This window comes from Pteropus alecto, unplaced genomic scaffold, assembly GCF_000325575.1.
Source record: "Pteropus alecto unplaced genomic scaffold, ASM32557v1 scaffold239, whole genome shotgun sequence".
NCBI lineage: Eukaryota > Metazoa > Chordata > Mammalia > Chiroptera > Pteropodidae > Pteropus > Pteropus alecto.
This window is the reverse complement of record NW_006494613.1, coordinates 4,316,979-4,324,791: the sequence shown is the minus strand read 5'-3', so window position 1 is coordinate 4,324,791 and position 7,813 is coordinate 4,316,979.

The window sequence follows — 7,813 nt, the reverse complement described above, 5'->3', positions numbered from 1 at the left end:
ACATTGCTAGGTTGTTTTCAAATGTATTTGAAGACAAACTTTAGTGCAATATCTTGAAGGTTCCTTTAGAGGCAATATTCTTCAAATCATCCTTTGAGATGCAGTAGTCTAAATTGGAAAACCTATTTTATTAAATATTCTCTTTATCTCATTCTACTTTTCTGTTAGCCAAATATATTTTGGAATTGTTTTTTGTTTGTCTCTCTTGAAAAATATATAGTAAAATAATTTTTGTAGTATAGTATCATTATTCTATAGAATTGTGACCACTCTCATTAAACATGATGTAGCTAATAGACTTAATAATTGAAACCACCTATGTCAACATAACTTCATTGTTTGTACCAGGAAAATTTTGCCTAGGAATAGTACGATCACTCTTTGCTTTTAGGCAGTTCCTGCAAATTCATTTATGAAAGATACCATTCTGCTCACCCAGGTATACAATTTATCACAATAATTTGATAATTAAAATGAAATGTTTAATTATCTATCTTGGAAAACCTACCTTAAACCACTTAAATATTTATTTTGATTCCCGACTTCTAAGGAACTGCTAAGACTCTATCACAGTGATGTGCTCTCTAACTGTAGCAAGTTTTAATGCATTTAGCTTTGCTTTATTAACAAGTCATCCAGTAATATTTCGGAAGGCTCAACAGAGCTTAAATATAGTTATTAATTAATAATAAAATAAGGAAGACATCAAAGATGTGTACATGTAAACCGACAAGTATTTCAAAGAATTTCCAGTTTTAACATCCATTTTAAATCTCTTTAGTCTCAAAACAAAACCACCAAATATATTTACATTTTAAATAATCAATCACTTAAGAAAATTTACATTTAGAAAATTGAACATATATGTGCTAGACTCTGAGTGAACTACATAGATGTGGTCCATGCCTTCATGTAGCTTAGAGGTTGGCGAAATGACAGACTTTTTAAAGGGAAACAAACACACACACACGAAGACAAAATTTATCGGTGCCATGACAACAAATCCAAAGCAAAATAGGAAAAAGAGTGAATGGAAGATCCTGTTTGATTGTGGGAGTTCGAGAAGAAACCCCTAAGGAAATAAAATTTGAGATAAGATTTGAAGAATGAGTAAGAGTCAGCCATATCAAGGCTAGAGGAAAGAGCATTACAGCAAATAAAGCAGCATGAGTGGAGGTCCTGCGATTTAAGAACAAACAAAAAACAATACCCATCAAAAAGTCCTGGTACACTTAGGGAACCAAAAGAAGGCTAAAGTGTCTAGGCATGGCACATAGGACAGTTGCACAGTTGTGGGAGATGAATTGGGATGGTACAAATTTGGATTTTTTAAATATATAACAGTACAATTTTGATATTTTATCATTAGTGGTGATATTTAACAAGAAGTTAACATAATCTGATTTATTTTTTCAATAGCAAAATATAGCTACCGGGTGGAGAATGAATTTTAGAAGGTCAAGAATGAATGTGGGTAAACCATTTAAGAGACTACTGGAATTACCCTGGAAAGATAATATGGTGGCTTTGATTGGAGCCATGGCTATGAATACAGGTAAAGTGGAAGCACTAACTCTCAAAAAATTTTACGTTAAAACCAACTGAATGTGACAGTAGAGAGAATGTGCACCTAAGAAAGAGGAAGGAGAAAGAACAATTCCATGTCTAAGTAAATGGATGTGTAGAAATATATATTCCTCTTCAATTAACTGACACAATAGTCCATTAAGAACTGGAAACTGGTGCACCTGATAGCTTCTCTCTGATAAGATAACATCATTTTATTTCACCTATTCTCTTGGCATTCCTTAAGCACCACAGTTGTGTATCGTGCCTGGTGATTTACAACTAAGATGGAATAATAAGAATTTCCAGAGTCATCAATCTCATCCTGTCTCATAATTTAAGAATTTTAAATTGCAGTAAAATAAAATTAAAGATTGGGTTGAGAAATCAGTTAAACTCTAATAAAATTATAATAGTTCAGCTCTGTAAAAAGAAAGAGAGTTACAATAGGAGCCATTAGAACTTTTACAGAGCAGTTAATTAAGACTGATTAGAAAAACAGATGTCTCTTGTCCAAAGTTTAGTATTTCCAAAACTTTTACTCAAAATGAACCTTTCTTAATTGGGTGAGAAAATAATATGCACAGCAGGGAATAAAACTAGAACTTGTGAAAGCTTCCAGGGAATAATATAGTAGACTACTCCCTAAACCTGACTTTTAACTGGGAAAGTCCACAAATTCAGTAACGATTACAAAGTGTCCGTGCAAGAACTACAAACCAAATGGAATAAAAATTTAGAACATATTTAACACTACATTTTAACTAAAATGCAGAAAAAAAATGATAAGCAGAAAAATACTGAATAATTGGCCATAGAATGTTTTTTTTTAAAGTAATTATTTTGCAAAATCTACATTAACTTTTCTGTGTTCCAGTTAACTTATAAGGTGTTGTCTTATGTCTTCAAATTACCAGAAGGTATGCAATCAAATTATACCCTATGCCTTGCCTACCACTTGAAAAGCACTGAAATCATTGCAAATTAAATGACAAGTAATTCAGTCAATATTTTATTTACTGCTTCACAGCTGTTGCAAGACTTACTCTTGTGAGCTGCTATGCAGGTAAGAGGAGACAACCTCACCATTTCTTGAACATTAAAAGAAATGTTTTCTGGTTTGAAAAAAGTTCTCCACTAACAAAATATACATAGCACACATCAGATTTTTTTCAATTGGTCCTGCCATGTTGCTGACATATACTTATATAATACACAAACACATGAAAAATAAAAAGTATGTATATATACATTTCATAAAATTTAATCCCTCTCTTTACTTAATATGGATATTAAAACTCTTGGGAATATCCTAACTCTCCATTTCTCTGAGAAAGAGGGAAAACTCTCTAGAATATAGTAATTTAGCATGGCTGATGGGATGGAGATAAGCCAACAGCAGTAGCAGAATCTTGAAGTGTGACTTGTCTGAGTCCTAGAGAACAAGCATCATTCAGCAGATCAAAATAATTAGTTGGACTTCTTACTCAGGGACATGGCTAAAGAAAAGAGAGTAACTTAGAAAATTTGATAACTTGAGCAGTAGATGGAGGACTTAGCATAATTTCTCAGCCCTTTAAGAATAGAGAAAACATTTAAATTGAAAATTATGCAAGAAGATGAGAACAATATATTAAGATTAAAGATTGGTGATTATAGGAAATAAAAACCAACACACAGGAAAAAAAATAAGCCAAGATTATTTTTTAAATGGATTAATTTTTGTATGATTAAATAGAAACTCTTTTTAAACAGGATGAGTGTTATAGGATCATTTTTCCAAGGAACTTTCACGGTGGGTAGACTTTATCAACAGTTGATGTTAAACATCAGTTCCCAGTGCAGTAGTCATATTCATTCCCCATTCATTCAACAAATACATGTAGAACTTCTACAACATACCAGGCTTGTTGGTGCCCATAGAGAATACAGCAGCGACTGAAACAGATATCGGGCCTGTCCTCATAGGTGGACTTTCACACTCAATCAGTATATTTGAAATCTTTAAAATATTTTCAAATATAGAAAAAAATATGCAACCAGATTTTTATCTCTCGTTTTCTTAAGAATTTTCATCATTTACTATTGGACCACTCATTTGCAGGAAACATGACTCCCCTAATTTGAGGCTGAGGTTACTGTAGACACATTTAATATTAACCATTTGTTAATAATATGCTTTAGGTAAGCATCAAAGTTCAAGTTTTGTTATGAAAGTTAAAGAATTTGTAGTTTTGATCAGGTAGAGATCATCAGGACTCATCCTAAGAAGTACCTTTAAATCATTTAGAATGCTTCCATTTGTACTCAAATGAAACCACAGATTATATGCTATAAATCATAGTAGATGTGAAGAAAATTTTGATGTTAGCCTCAACACCTGTCCATCTCTGCATAATAGAATCATTTCTACTAAATAATTTCTAGATTTGGGCCTATACCTAGATTCACCAAGGCGACTTCTTTTTTATGTATGTGTGTGTATATACTGATGAATACACATTATACATATATATATATATTATATACATATATGCATACTTAGATATACAAATATCAAGGTGCATTATGTACTATACATACATATATAAATGTGTATTATGTAAAATCATGCCAGGTAATTTTGAACTTCTCTGTTGAATGAAATTATATAGTAGTACTATTGGAATCAGTCCATTACTATAGTTTACATTTGACATTACAGTATTTATTGCTGGACTCACTTAAAAAAAAAAAAAAAACCCAAATCTATTTAATTCTCTTCATCTCTAAAACTACCACTTCTAGATTAGAACTGTAGTTTTTCAAAATTTAGTGAGCATCAGAATTACCTGGAGGTTTTATTAAATCACAGATTAATGTAACTCTGGGGGAGAAGATGAGCTGAAACTGCATTTCTAACAAGTTCTCAGATGATGTTGATGTTACTGGTCCTTGGACCAGACTTTGAGAGACCCTGGAATAGACTACTACAAAAGGTTTCTAATTCCATTATTTTAAAAATCAAACTCTTCTGCAATCTTCTCTCTAAAAGTAGAAAGTGAAATCTTTTGAAAACATAAATCTAATTATTTTTCTCCATTGCTTGCAATCTTTCCCTGGCTTTATACTTCAGTGAGAATAATATCTAAATTCCTTAAAATGGGGAAAGGGGAAGCTCTATTTGTTGCTTCTTGGATCTTTTTGCCACAATAGAAAATGGTAATACTTGTATGGCAATAAAAGGACAGAGCTCCAGACCCCCAAGTCTCCAGCTGGCCCAGGACCCAAACAGACCACACAAGAGCAGAAAGGCTGCATACTAGGTATGCCTTTAATCTCATCTCAAGCCCAAAGTTTGGGGGAAATCAGAACATCCATAAAGTGTCCTTAGCACTGAATTGGAAGTACCTGATTTTGCCCCAACTTACCTCTCTACTGTCATCCTTTTTCACATTCATGTCGTCTACTCATATTGTCTTTTTTCTGTTTCTGTTTCTAGCTTGGTCATATGTCAGTAATATTATCTCTTTCATTTATTACTGTATCCTCCTAGAACCATGTTGATATTAAAAAATACTCAATAGTTATTAATAAAAATTTAAGTTGTTAATAATAATTAAATAATAGCCATTAATAATAATTAAATAAGCCAATACATTTATTAATTTATTGATCATTTATTAATTACTTGGCCAATACATTTGAGCTGCTTCTTTAGGTCAATATATTAGAATGTAACAGTGAGGAAGTACATGTAATGATTAGGTAGTGTAAAGGATGATGTTTATCTCCCTATTTGGCACGGCAAATGTCTTATTCTTTCAAGATTCATATCAAATTATTTAGATGTATTGTGTTGTAAGGAATAATTATATTACTTAAAAATGGGGATTTTTGATGCTTAGTATGGTGCAGACATGGAATAACACCACAGAGAGGCATATGAAAGTTAAAAAGATTTATTAATATTACCAGGTACTGGAAGAGGAAAGCATGACAACCATGCAAAGGATTATATGGGAAGAGTGTCCAGAAATTAGGCTTAAAAAAGCAGGTGGAGAGCCAAGAGGGAGGGAGGGGTCCATGGGCAAATGTCTGTTTTGGATGTCATGGTAGATTACACAAGCAAAAAGCAGGAGTGGATTTTATCGATTCATTTGAATGTCACCAGGTCACAGTCAGGGAGAAGCAAGAAGGAGAACTAGTGGCAGAGACCAGTCTTATCATACCATTGCACCTGGTTGCCTGGGTGAGGTGCTCACAACCTATTTGTGGGGACGTTAGCATCAGGAAAATATGAAGTTTAAAAACTAACAATATATGTATCTTCAAAGGGAGGGATACTAGGATATAGCTTGTTTGGAATTTGTTCTACAGAAATTAAATTTCTATTGAATGATTTTAAGTATGATGTTTAGATAAAGCATGTAAAGAAAAGAAACATGTGACAATTATAGCTTTGCTTATTGTTAGGTTCCAATGATCAAATCCTAAGTAATGTAGATGTTCTTTCATAATTTCACTAAGAGACTTTGAAACCAAAATTTCTAGATATTTTAGTTTTATATTGCTTATGTGTGGGAGGTTTAATTCATTTGCTTTAAAATGCATAATTAATGGCTCCTGTAATTAAAGAAATTAACTACATTTTACTATCATTCATTCAGTTAAAGATTTAAAATGCTGAAAATGTTACTGCTTTCTAATTATTAATTATATAAACCTTAAAAGAACAAAAATATGTTCAGTGTCAAATAAGCAAAGTGGTGTTCTATTAACAAATATATATGACAACTAAGAAATTAGACTTTAAATAGTTATTTAACTTTAATAAAATATTGTATATAGAGGAAGAAAACATTATTTACACTATGGGTATATTTTCTTTACCAAATCTTACATTAACTAGTCATTTTCTATTTCTTACTAACTTAATTATCTATTCAAATAGTAATGCCATTTATAAATCAGAAAACTTTTAATCATATGTTTTTCTCCTTTAAAAAATTAACTTTTAATTTTCAACAATTTTGAGAAAGAAATATATGATTTCAATTTCCTACTCTAATATTCACAAATATAAACTCTACACTATCTTGTACTATTGTCATTTGCAAGGTTTACAGAAGTTATTAAGAAGCACAGAAGAATCACTAACAAACTACTAGCACAAGTTAGGATGCAAAGTACTTAACCATTGTTCACGCCTCTCCAATTACTTTTGTGAGAACCTCTAAGATTCTCTTCTTTGAGGATATGATCTATATTGCTAAAATATATTTATACACAGTATGCAGGAATAGACTCATAAGATTTATTTTAATCTGGACTTTAGATATGCATTTTTACAGAAAAAAAGGTAAAATTACATGAGAAAATCCAGGTGATGACAAAATTTGGTATAATTATATATATTCATAAAAGCAGATATTTTTAAACACAGAAGAATATATAGTAATAATTATTAGAATGCTTATTTTCAGTTATTTACACCGTGAAGTATTTAATGCATACTAAGTATGAGTAAATATATACCTAGAAAAAAAAGATTAAATATAGGCAAATAAAATAATAAAATTAAATAATTTCTCTGGTTCCATTTATAACTAATAGTGAATCCCAATTACCTAGAACAACAACAACAACAAAAATCATTGAGAACCTGAATTATTTGAATTGGTGATTAACATTAATCAACTAAGCCAGAAAATTAACTGTATTAGGTCGATTTTCCTAATGTCCACTGACATAATCTGATCCATTCATCTATGCTCATACAATTTCTTTTAACAAAAATGTGATCACTTTCTGCTGTTTTTTATTTTTATTCCCCTCTCATTTTCTGCTTTTTTAGTCATCCGTCTCAAGGCTATGAAAAATCTTTACAGGCTATTCAGCTTATTGTGATCTTGTCTCTCCAAATTGCTCCAACATTCCACCAGGCCACTCTATTTAACAACTCAATGTAATTAATAGCTGTAAAAATACTAACACCAACAACCATACTAATGAGTTCTATAAAATACCTCATATATGATTTAATGTTAAGAAAGATAATGTTAATTTTCTGAATTTTCTCTCTAAGCAAATGTGACAAATTATAAACACATAAAAAATATAAGTTCAAGTGATCCAAATTCGGAAAGATACTCTTAAGGTTGCTTTAAATTTTCATGTCTCTCTTAGTTGGATTTTTATCGTATGTTTGTTCAATGTTAACTTTGAATAGACTACTTCAAATAGACTACCAAAATCTTTATTAGTT